This window comes from Littorina saxatilis, linkage group LG8 (genome assembly GCF_037325665.1).
Source record: "Littorina saxatilis isolate snail1 linkage group LG8, US_GU_Lsax_2.0, whole genome shotgun sequence".
NCBI classification, from domain to species: Eukaryota; Metazoa; Mollusca; class Gastropoda; order Littorinimorpha; family Littorinidae; genus Littorina; species Littorina saxatilis.
The window spans coordinates 20939543-20949542 of NC_090252.1; the positions used below are offsets into that span (position 1 = coordinate 20939543).

Consider the following 10000-nt stretch of genomic DNA (forward strand, 5'->3'; position numbering starts at 1 on the left):
CACACACACACACACACACACACACATACACACACACACACACACATACCAACGCACACACACACACACACACACACACACACTCGCGCACACACACACACACATACATACACATATACACAAACATACACACACATTCTCTCTCGCTCTCTCTCTCTCTCTCTCTCTCTCTCTCTCTCTCTCTCTCTCTCTCTCTCTCTCTCACACACACGCACAAGCAAACACGCACAATACAACTTTTAGGCACAAGCGAGTCCAGTTTGCAGTCTGGAGAGTCACGCCGTAGACGGTGGCTGCATTGGGGAATTGCCTCCGCACTAACTTTTACTTATGAATAGCAACACGCCGGGTAAGTTTCTGCACAAAATCGTCTCTGTTTTCTCCAAAATGACATATCACAATACTGGCGTTTGTACTTAAAACGTTCATAATAAACAATAGTAAACAAGAATTTAAAAAAAAAAGTAGACCGCCTATACCGGGAATCGAACCCTGATCACTTGGATTTAAAAAAAATATATATTTATTTATTTTACACAATTAAAACAATTGTCAGTAAGTACTGGTGTCACATGACTGATGTGAACCAGTTGATTGGCTAATGGCGATGCGCTTAAATCTGTTAGCGCACTCTTGGAGTGCGCTAACTTTTCCACAGAGCGTATTCTTACGCCCTTTGCCAAAGCGAGACTGTACTCTCATCCTCAGAATTAATTAATGACATGTAGCTTATATTCTCCACAATACCAAATGACCATAAATTCCCTGCTTCTCAATTAAAGCAGAAGTGGGGTTTTTTTCTGACAGATTGCATGTGCCTATGCCACAGTGGCACTAATCTAAAAATAGAAGCCGCTGTTTCATCTCATTTTCGCCGACTTGCATAGATTCTTCTCATAATATGCCGTGTTAGTGGCACGTAGCTTATAATCCACATTACCAAATGATGAGTTAGTATACAATTCCCAGCGGCTAACAGAAAACACAAGTGTTATTCCGATAACGTACACAGCATTTGGAAGACTGATTCGATCGACTCTAGCAGACTACACTGAAATACGACTGCATCAGTTCAGTAAATGAATGGTTTCCGAATTATTATTTCAAGGCAAGAACAATCGTAATCGAAAACGTGTAGGGTTCAGAACGTTCTTACCATATAATTATAAGACTTATTAATTACAAGCCTGCCTTATTCGTGCAGACTCAGTGACAGTGCAGACTGCAGTGGTTCGATTGTTCTAGCCTAGCAGTAGCAGACGACATAAACCCCGCTCAGCAAATTAACATGTTGGGCAAATGTGAACGAAAAATCGATGGGGATATAATACGTGTAGGGTTCAGAGCATTCTTACCGTTCATATTTAGTATCAGACTCCCCGATGAGTGAAGATACAACACGAGATATATGCCACATTTATTTTGAAAATGTGCGAACAGTCGAGTTCTTCGTGGGGTAGTCAATTCAAGGGGAGTCACTCCGCACAGTCAATCCATCGACGCTCGACTGAAGGTTTCGAATCGCAAATAATGAAGAGCAGAGTCCTTTCTCAGAGTTCAAATGAGGTCTCTCTGAAAGATCATCACTGTTCAGCTTTAACACTACACTGGAATTTACCAACAGAAATTAAAATGCGTGTGACGAAAGCACGACACACTCATGTTGAGACACCGGCCCACACAAAAGTAGATCTTACTGTACACGACCTGACCACACCGTTATGCCTATTCAAATGCGCGTAGCAAAGTGTGCGTTTGGAATCTTCTTTTTTCTATGGCGGTACTGACAATATCGTTATTGAAACAATCCCAGTGCACTAAGGGATTTATAGAGCAAATCTCGAAAATAATTATTGAACTCAGCGCTATGCGCTTCGTTCAATAATGAATTTTCTCGATTTGCTCTATAAATCCCTTAGTGCACTGGGATGTCTCAATAACTTAAATTATTAGAGTAAAATAAAACATTAAAACGTTCATAATAAACAATAGTAAACAAGAATTTAACCAAAAAAACCACAAAAAACATAGACCGCCCATGCCGGGAATCGAACCCGGATCACTTTGGCCATAGGCGGACGTGCTACGACAACTTTACTAGAGTTGTGCGCCTGGAGGGTCCAGCAGACTTTAATTGTGTGTGTGTGTGTATCTGTCTGTCTGTCTGTCTCGACTTAACAGCTTATTGCTGGGAAACTACTGGGCGCAGTTCGTTCAAAAGTTGATACACTAACTTGATAATAGGTCCGATTGATCGTATTAAAACTTCATAATGTTACCTGGGACCTAAATGCGAAATAAATCACAAAAACGACTCTTAACGGGGGGAGGTTTGGCGGTGGGAGGCAATTCGGCAAAAAGAACCGCCGAACACGAGAAAAGCATGCGTATCGCATGCGAGACGATTTGCAAGCCAGCCAGCTGGGATTTGGTCTCGGCAAAGAAACTACAATGCAGCGTTTGGTCTCGGTGAGACTGAAAGAGAGACAGAGAGCACGAGAGAGAGAGCGATAGGGACACAGTGATTCAAGGCGCACAACTCTAGTAAAGTTGTCGTAGCACGTCCGCCTATGGCCAAAGTGATCCGGGTTCGATTCCCGGCATGGGCGGTCTATGTTTTTTTTTGTGTGTGTTAAATTCTTGTTTACTATTGTTTATTATGAACGTTTTAATGTTTTATTTTACTCTAATAATTTTTTTAATTGTGTAAAATAAATAAACAATTTTTTTTTTTAAATCAAAGTGATCCGGGTTCGATTCCCGGCATGGGCGGTCTATTTATTTTTTAAAAATTTTTTTTTAATTCTTGTTTACTATTGTTTATTATGAACGTTTTAATGTTTTATTTTACTCTAATTATTTTTTAAATTGTGTAAAATAAATAAATATTTTTTTTAAATCCACGTGCACAAGACAAAAACTTTCATACTGGGGGAGCGAGCCATTCTGAAGAGTACTCGGGTCCAGCGCCAGCGTTTTTTTTTATCAAACCACAAAAGTTTGATGAATGCATGTTTGACATAGCTTTTGTGTGATTATTGTGATGCTGCGACTATTTCAACACACGGGACAAGCAGGTTTAACGTTAACGAAGTTTTGGAGGTCTCGATCAGTCAGTCTTCATCGCGCTCTCTGGCCACTGATCGAACACTGGTGGCTTCCAGTGGTGTTCCTGGTAGTGTCAGTGGCTGTATTGAATCGATCTCGAAGACGTTGTGGCAGGAACTTGCGATCTTGTCTTATTGGGGTAATGCAAAAAATCCACCGCGTTGCATAACTGCAGTGCTTCCAATGTCAACAGAACATTGCTGAAGGTGATAGACTGTTGACATGTGCACGTTTAAAGCACATGCCAGCGCTCCTGGATCATCCCCAGCTTTAAATCGACGTGGCATTTTGGTAGTGTCAATCTTGGCATCCTGGCTGTTTCAAAAGTGAGACTGGCAGCAAGCGTGCCATGGTCTCTTTTGGTTGCTAATGCATTAGTGAACACATCTCACACATCAGATTTCTCCTGCTCCACTTGCACGTGCTGCGAGCGCGCATTATGTGTTTAACGTTGAACCTGCTTGTCCCGTGTGTTAAAACAGTCACATCATCAAAATAATCACACAAAAGCAAGGTCAAACATGCCTTCATCAAACTTTTGTGGTTTAATAATTCTAACTCTAATTGTTGGAGATTTTGTCAATCAAACAATGACGAATGTTTTCGCGTTTCTTTTGTTGCTCGGTATAGTTCGTAACAACTTAGTGTGTCAACATATTGCAATGTGGCCCCTTGTTGGCTCACGTAAGTGTAGCCTATGCGATCGTAACTTTGTCTGTCTGTGCGTGCGTTTGTGCGTGTGTGCGTGTGTGTGTATGTCTGTGGTAGAAACTTTAACATTTCCGAGTCTATGTGTGAGTGGTTATCCAAGACTATGGATAAAGCTCGCATAAGATTACGTCACGGTCAAAAGTGTTTGACGTCAATTAATGCATCATGACGGCATGCCTCCCTGTAGTCTTTCTCTCTCGCGTGGTGTGTGTGGTCTCGGTCATTGTTATTTTGAGCGGGCCGAGACTATTTGGCAGTCGTGTCCCTGTAAGTAGGCTACATGCAGACACAGACAGATCTAGATCTAGTGTCTCTCTTTCTTGCACAGTCGTCACCTAAGCTTACTGTGTGTGTGGGTGTGTATGTGTGACGGAGTGATTGAGTTTGTGTTACTGTTTGTCTATTTCTTACGTGAGCCTTGAAGGCTTCGCCTCTTGTTCTCCGTGTGTTTTCACCTGATTATACACAAGCAGCCTCTTGTGTGAAGAGATTGCGACACACAACGCCGAAAAGGGGATCTCTGTTGGCTTTACTATTTTTAGAGACACGCATGTTTGCATGAATAGAACACACCCCAGGATATGGGCGAGGTACCTATACCTGACTTCACGCTGTGCTTGCTTTCAACGCGTCTTGGGTGTCATAACGTTGCGGCACGCAGTGGCAAATCGCCCTCGTAACAATATCATCACTACACCACCTGTCTTCTTGTTCTTCTTGTTCTTGTTCTTGTTCTTGGTCTTGTTCTTCTTCTTGTTCTTCTTCTTGTTCTTCTTCTTGTTCTTCTTCTTGTTCTTCTTGTTCTTTTTCTTCTTGTTCTTCTTGTTCTTGTTCTTGTTCTTGTTCTTGTTCTTCTTGTTCTTTTTCTTGTTTTTCTTCTTGTTCTTGTTCTTCTTGTTCTTGTTCTTGTTCTTGTTCTTGTTCTTGTTCTTCGTCTTCTTCGTCTTCTTCTTCTTCTTCTTCTTCTTCTTCTTCTTCTTCTTCTTCTTCTTCTTCTTCTTCTTCTTCTTCTTCTTCTTCTTCTTCTTCTTCTTCAGCGTTCCAGAATGTTCTGGTTACGTGTGAGCTCGTTTGCCCATTTGGGTTCCCAAAATGCGTATCATGGAAACTAAAGGTTGTGACATGGATTTGAACACTTACAATTATAAATTTAAAACAAAACAAAAGTATATGCTATGCTTTTTGTTGCATGTCTGTATCATTATCTAACTAGAGTAGTACTCGGAAAAGTAAAGATAATACATTCTAGTTTCCATTTGATATAAGTTATAACCATTTGAAGGACTGAAAATGTTTGTCACAAAATGGCGCACAGCTCTTGAGAATAACCCTTTACGTTTGACGTGCATTCCTCTGTGTGTAGACGAGCTTTTCAACTGATACATGTTAGTTCAGACTTTCAACACGTGCTCTCAGCGCGCAGCGCTGTGCGCGCTGAACCGATTTTTTGTTTGTTTTTTTGTCGGGATCCACTACCAGTAACTCTTCCTTATCTTCTCCAGTGTTTTCAGCCGCGATTATCTCCCTTCCTCCGTGTGGCGTCAATCCATATTCCCGTTACTACGTTACTATTTTGAGAAGGTCACTGCACGTTACTATTTTTAGGTCTCCAGTGTTTTGCGCGATTATCTCCTTTCCTTCGTGCGCCGGCGAAGCCGGCGTACACCCGGCAGCGGGTCCCAGGCGCAGCCTGGTATTCGGTTCTACTTCTTCCCGGCGAAGCCGATACCCGGCGAAGCGGGTATTCATCTAGTACTTCAATAAAGCTAATGTGTTGAAAGGAAACCGTTCTACTGACCCTTATGATTTCGGCCTTGTCACTGGAAACAAAGTTAGTTTTTTTTTTAGCCTAATAGAAAGTTTGTTTTGATCAAAGCATGTTTAAAGCTTTGTTGTTGTATTGGTTTTTTTTTCGGGAATGGTTGGGGGATAGCGGTCTCATACCCATTGGACTCGCATGGCAGATGAAAGACACTTTGATACGTTGAATGAATGTTCAACGTTTTGTTTTGGGATTTATTTTGGTTAATATATTTGTGACCCTCCACCATAAATTATAAGTCCGGGAAGTGTCTGGTAACAGTGTGAGGGTCACCTTAGTCACAGGCTTATAACTCATAACAGTGTGAGGGTCACCTTAGTCGCAGGCTTATAACTCATAACAGTGTGAGGGTCATCTTAGTCACAGGCGTATAACTCATAACAGTGTGAGGGTCACCTTAGTCACAGGCTTATAACTCATAACAGTGTGAGGGTCACCTTAGTCACAGGCTTATAACTCATAACAGTGTGAGGTCATCTTAGTCACAGGCTTATAACTCATAACAGTGTGAGGGTCACCTTAGTCACAGGCTTATAACTCATAACAGTGTGAGGGTCACCTTAGTCACAGGATTATAACGCATAACAGTGTTAGGGTCACCTTAGTCACAGGCTTATGACTCATAACAGTGTGAGGGTCACCTTAGTCACATGCTAATAACTCAAACGGTTTTCGCTCTTTTCTAAAACGCTTTTCACCACTGGATCGAGCACAAAAAACTCCTTAGGAAAATGTAAAAATATGAAAATCATGCAAAGGTGACATGCGACTCATTCCGTGGTGGAGGGTCACATTTGTCAGATGTTAAGTATATTGTGTGTTTGTGTGGTGCGGTAGAGTGTAGGGCGTGTGCTCTCGTGGTCATTGAAGTCCTTTGGCATATATACGATCGTGTTTGTTATGTTCAATGAATGTGTAGAGCTTTGTTTTGGTAATAATTGTGGTTACAATATTGGTTAGATGTTAAGTTGTAAGGTGTTTGTGTGGCATGGTGGTGTGGATGAGTAGAGATGTGCGTGCGTGCGTGCGTGTGTTTTCCCCCCTCTTTTTTTTCTTCTTTTTTCCCCACTTTCTCTCCCCCCCACCTCCCCCGCCCCTTTATGAATGTGTATTACTTTTAGTCTGTATGCCTGTGCCCTTGACATCATCCAACCACTTCTCTCCCCTTTCATTCATTTCCGTTCCTAGAGTTCCTTGCCCTTTTTGCGTGTTTTCCCTCCATTTTATTTCAAACCTTGTTCGTTCCGTGTTGCGTCTGCTTTTTGTTGTCTTTTGTGTTCTTGTTTTTCCTGATGAAGCTTCCAGAAGCGAAAATTCGTTATCGTTTTGTGCCGTCTTTGTATCGGTACAGTAATCCTTTGGTTTTTTTTAACTTTGACACATGTGTTGTGAATTGGAGTTTTCCATACTATCCTGAAGAAGGCAGTTACATAATTATGCCGAAATATTGATAAACGAAAGTACCTAACCTGGTTACTGGTGTGTTTTATTTTTATTTAGATAATCATTTGTTGTCTTTTTATTCATGTTCACTACACTGTTGGGCTCGGTTTTTGCTTTGTTTACGTATACTTTCTTGATCTAAGGCATTGTTCTGACTCCAAGTCAGTCTGTTGACCGATAGCTTTGACACGTAGGATGTCTTCTTACACAACAACGTTTGGCAGCCGAGACAATTTGACAAATGTAAGTTTTGAAGCCAGGTCCAACTACCCCATAGTCCTCTGTGTCCATGAACATCGATCATCATCATTATCATCATCATCATTAGTTCCCGGACTGTGCGAGTCGTTGGGGGGACACGAGGGCTGAGGAGGAAGAAACCCTTATTCAGGCTGTTCTATCGGGGGCTGTCGCCTCGTTGTCGGTCTCCTCGTTGTCGGTCTCCTCGTTGTCGGTCTCCTCGTTGTCGGTCTCCTCGTTGTCGGTCGCCTCGTTGTCGGTCTCCTCGTTGTCGGTCTCCTCGTTGTCGGTCTCCTCGTTGTCGGTCTCCTCGTTGTCGGTCTCCTCGTTGTCGGTCTCCTCGTTGTCGGTCTCCTCGTTGTCGGTCTCCTCGTTGTCGGATAAACTTGTCCATTGTCTTCCACGTGGGAGTCCCTCCTCGACGAATTCCACCATGTGTTTAACTGCAGCTTCTTTAACGAATTAAGACAAAAATGTATCCCACTCAAGTATCGAAAAAATCCAAATGTAATAAAATGTCAACTTTTATTTAAAAAAAAACCAAAAAACTATTGTTAAATTTGATTCACTTGATAAAAGGTATTTCAAAAGAATGTTAAACAAGTGTTGATAGGAAAAAAAAATAATGATTTAGACAGCTGATGGTAGGGTTCTTTATTCCCACGTAATGTTACGTAGGAATGAACGAGAACGATTATTTTGGAGATTTGATTTTCACATTGTAAAACAAGTTATTTTATATTTTATTTTTTTCAACGGAACTAGCTTATGTGTATATATTGATGGAACAACCTGCATTCCTCTCTTTATTGTTCTTGTATTTTTGTATTTTTTTCATGTACCCCCATGGGGTTTCTAGAAATAAAAATTTGACTTGACTTGACTTGACAGTGCCCTGTAGTATGGTTTTGGAGAGGATGTCAAGCCTTTTGACATGGCCAATCTACACCAACTTCCGGGAACAGCACTGTTAATATTTTGAAGCTGTTGATGTATAAAATATGTTATGTGTGTATTCAGGCTCGTCTGCAAGTGTTGGATGGAAAATTCGCCCACGCCCGTCACAGCTTGACTGTTGCCAAGATCCTGAACTGCACAGCTCTCTTCTTTGGTCTCATTTTCTGGGGACTCCTCATTTGGTATTTGAATGCACTATTCTTTGCGTACAGATATATGGTGAGTGTTTTTAACTAATAGTCTTTATGTATTAATAGTTCGTTTGTTTGCTTAACGCCAAGCCGACCACGAAGGGCCAAATCAGGGCGGAGTTGCTTTGACATTTAACGTGCGCCACCCACAAGACAGAGGTCGTAGCACAGGCTTCATGTCTCACCCAGTCACATTATTCTGACACCGGACCAACCAGTCCTAGCACTAACCCCATAATGCCAGGCGCCAGGCGGAGCAGCCACTAGATTGCCAATTTTAAAGTGTTAGGTATGACCCGGCCGGGGTTCGAACCCACGACCTCCCGATCACGGGGCGGACGCCTTACCACTAGGCCAACCGTGCCGGTGTTGTATTAATAGGCGAATTCCAGAAATAACCCAACTTGGGTTGGTATGGGTTGTGAAAGAGTGAACACCTTTGTAGTGAGATAATATGCAAGTGTGTGTGTGTGTCTATGTGCATGTATGTATGTGTGTATGTATGTGTGTGTGTGTGTGTGTTTGTGCGTGTGTTTATGTGTGTGTGTGCGTGTATGTGTGTGTGCGCGGGCGTGTGTGTGTGCGCGGACGTGTGTGTGTGTATGTATGTGTGTATGTGTATGTGTGTGTGTGTGTGAGTGTGTGTGTGTGTGTCTTGGTGTGTGTGTGTGTGTGTGTGTGTGTGTGTCTGTGTGTGTCTGTGTGTCTGTGTCCGTCTGTCTGTCTGTCTGTCTGTCTGTCTGTCCGTCTGTCTGTCTGTCTCGATATCTGTCTGTATGAATGTATGGATGTATAAGTGTGTCTGTTTGTATGCATGCTCTTGTCAGCAGTTGCGTCGGTTTAAGTAACCCATTGATCTTCATTGGATTGTTTCTTGTTCCCAGAGAATTGGGTATTTTTGCGTGGATGGTGGTTTTGTTTTTTGTTTATAAGTACTCATCTTGGTCGTTCACAATCGAGCTAGTATGCATGTATGTCTGTCTATCTTGCCTGTCTGTCTATCTACTGGTCTTGCCTGTCTGTCTATCTACTGGTCTTGCCTGTCTGTCTATCTACTGGTCTTGCCTGTCTGTCTATCTACTGGTCTTGCCTGTCTGTCTATCTACTGGTCTTGCCTGTCTGTCTATCTACTGGTCTTGCCTGTCTGTCTATCTACTGGTCTTGCCTGTCTGTCTATCTACTGGTCTTGCCTGTCTGTCTATCTACTGGTCTTGCCTGTCTGTCTATCTACTGGTCTTGCCTGTCTGTCTATCTACTGGTCTTGCCTGTCTGTCTATCTACTGGTCTTGCCTGTCTGTCTATCTACTGGTCTTGCCTGTCTGTCTATCTACTGGTCTTGCCTGTCTGTCTATCTACTGGTCTTGCCTGTCTGTCTATCTACTGGTCTTGCCTGTCTGTCTATCTACTGGTCTTGCCTGTCTGTCGATACGTTTTCTATGTCAGTTCTTGTTGGTTTATCATATGTGACCCTCCACCACGAAATGAGTCGCATGTCACCTCAAGCGGTTCTGCTTGATATAAGTCCGGG

General features: G+C 42.4%; 1 protein-coding gene and 1 long non-coding RNA gene across 2 annotated transcripts in view; both read left to right on the plus strand.

Annotated features, from left to right (window-relative positions):
• The window catches only part of LOC138973026 (uncharacterized), a 49692-nt gene that overhangs the window by 25816 nt on the left and 13876 nt on the right, over positions 1–10000 (plus strand). The gene's annotated exons all lie outside the window — the stretch shown is intronic.
• LOC138973021 (uncharacterized) overlaps positions 7945–10000 on the plus strand; it is a 3004-nt gene continuing 948 nt past the window's right edge. Inside the window, exon 1 of the long non-coding RNA XR_011457864.1 lies at positions 7945–8500. This is a non-coding gene — a long non-coding RNA (uncharacterized lncRNA). The remainder of the gene's footprint in view (positions 8501–10000) is intronic.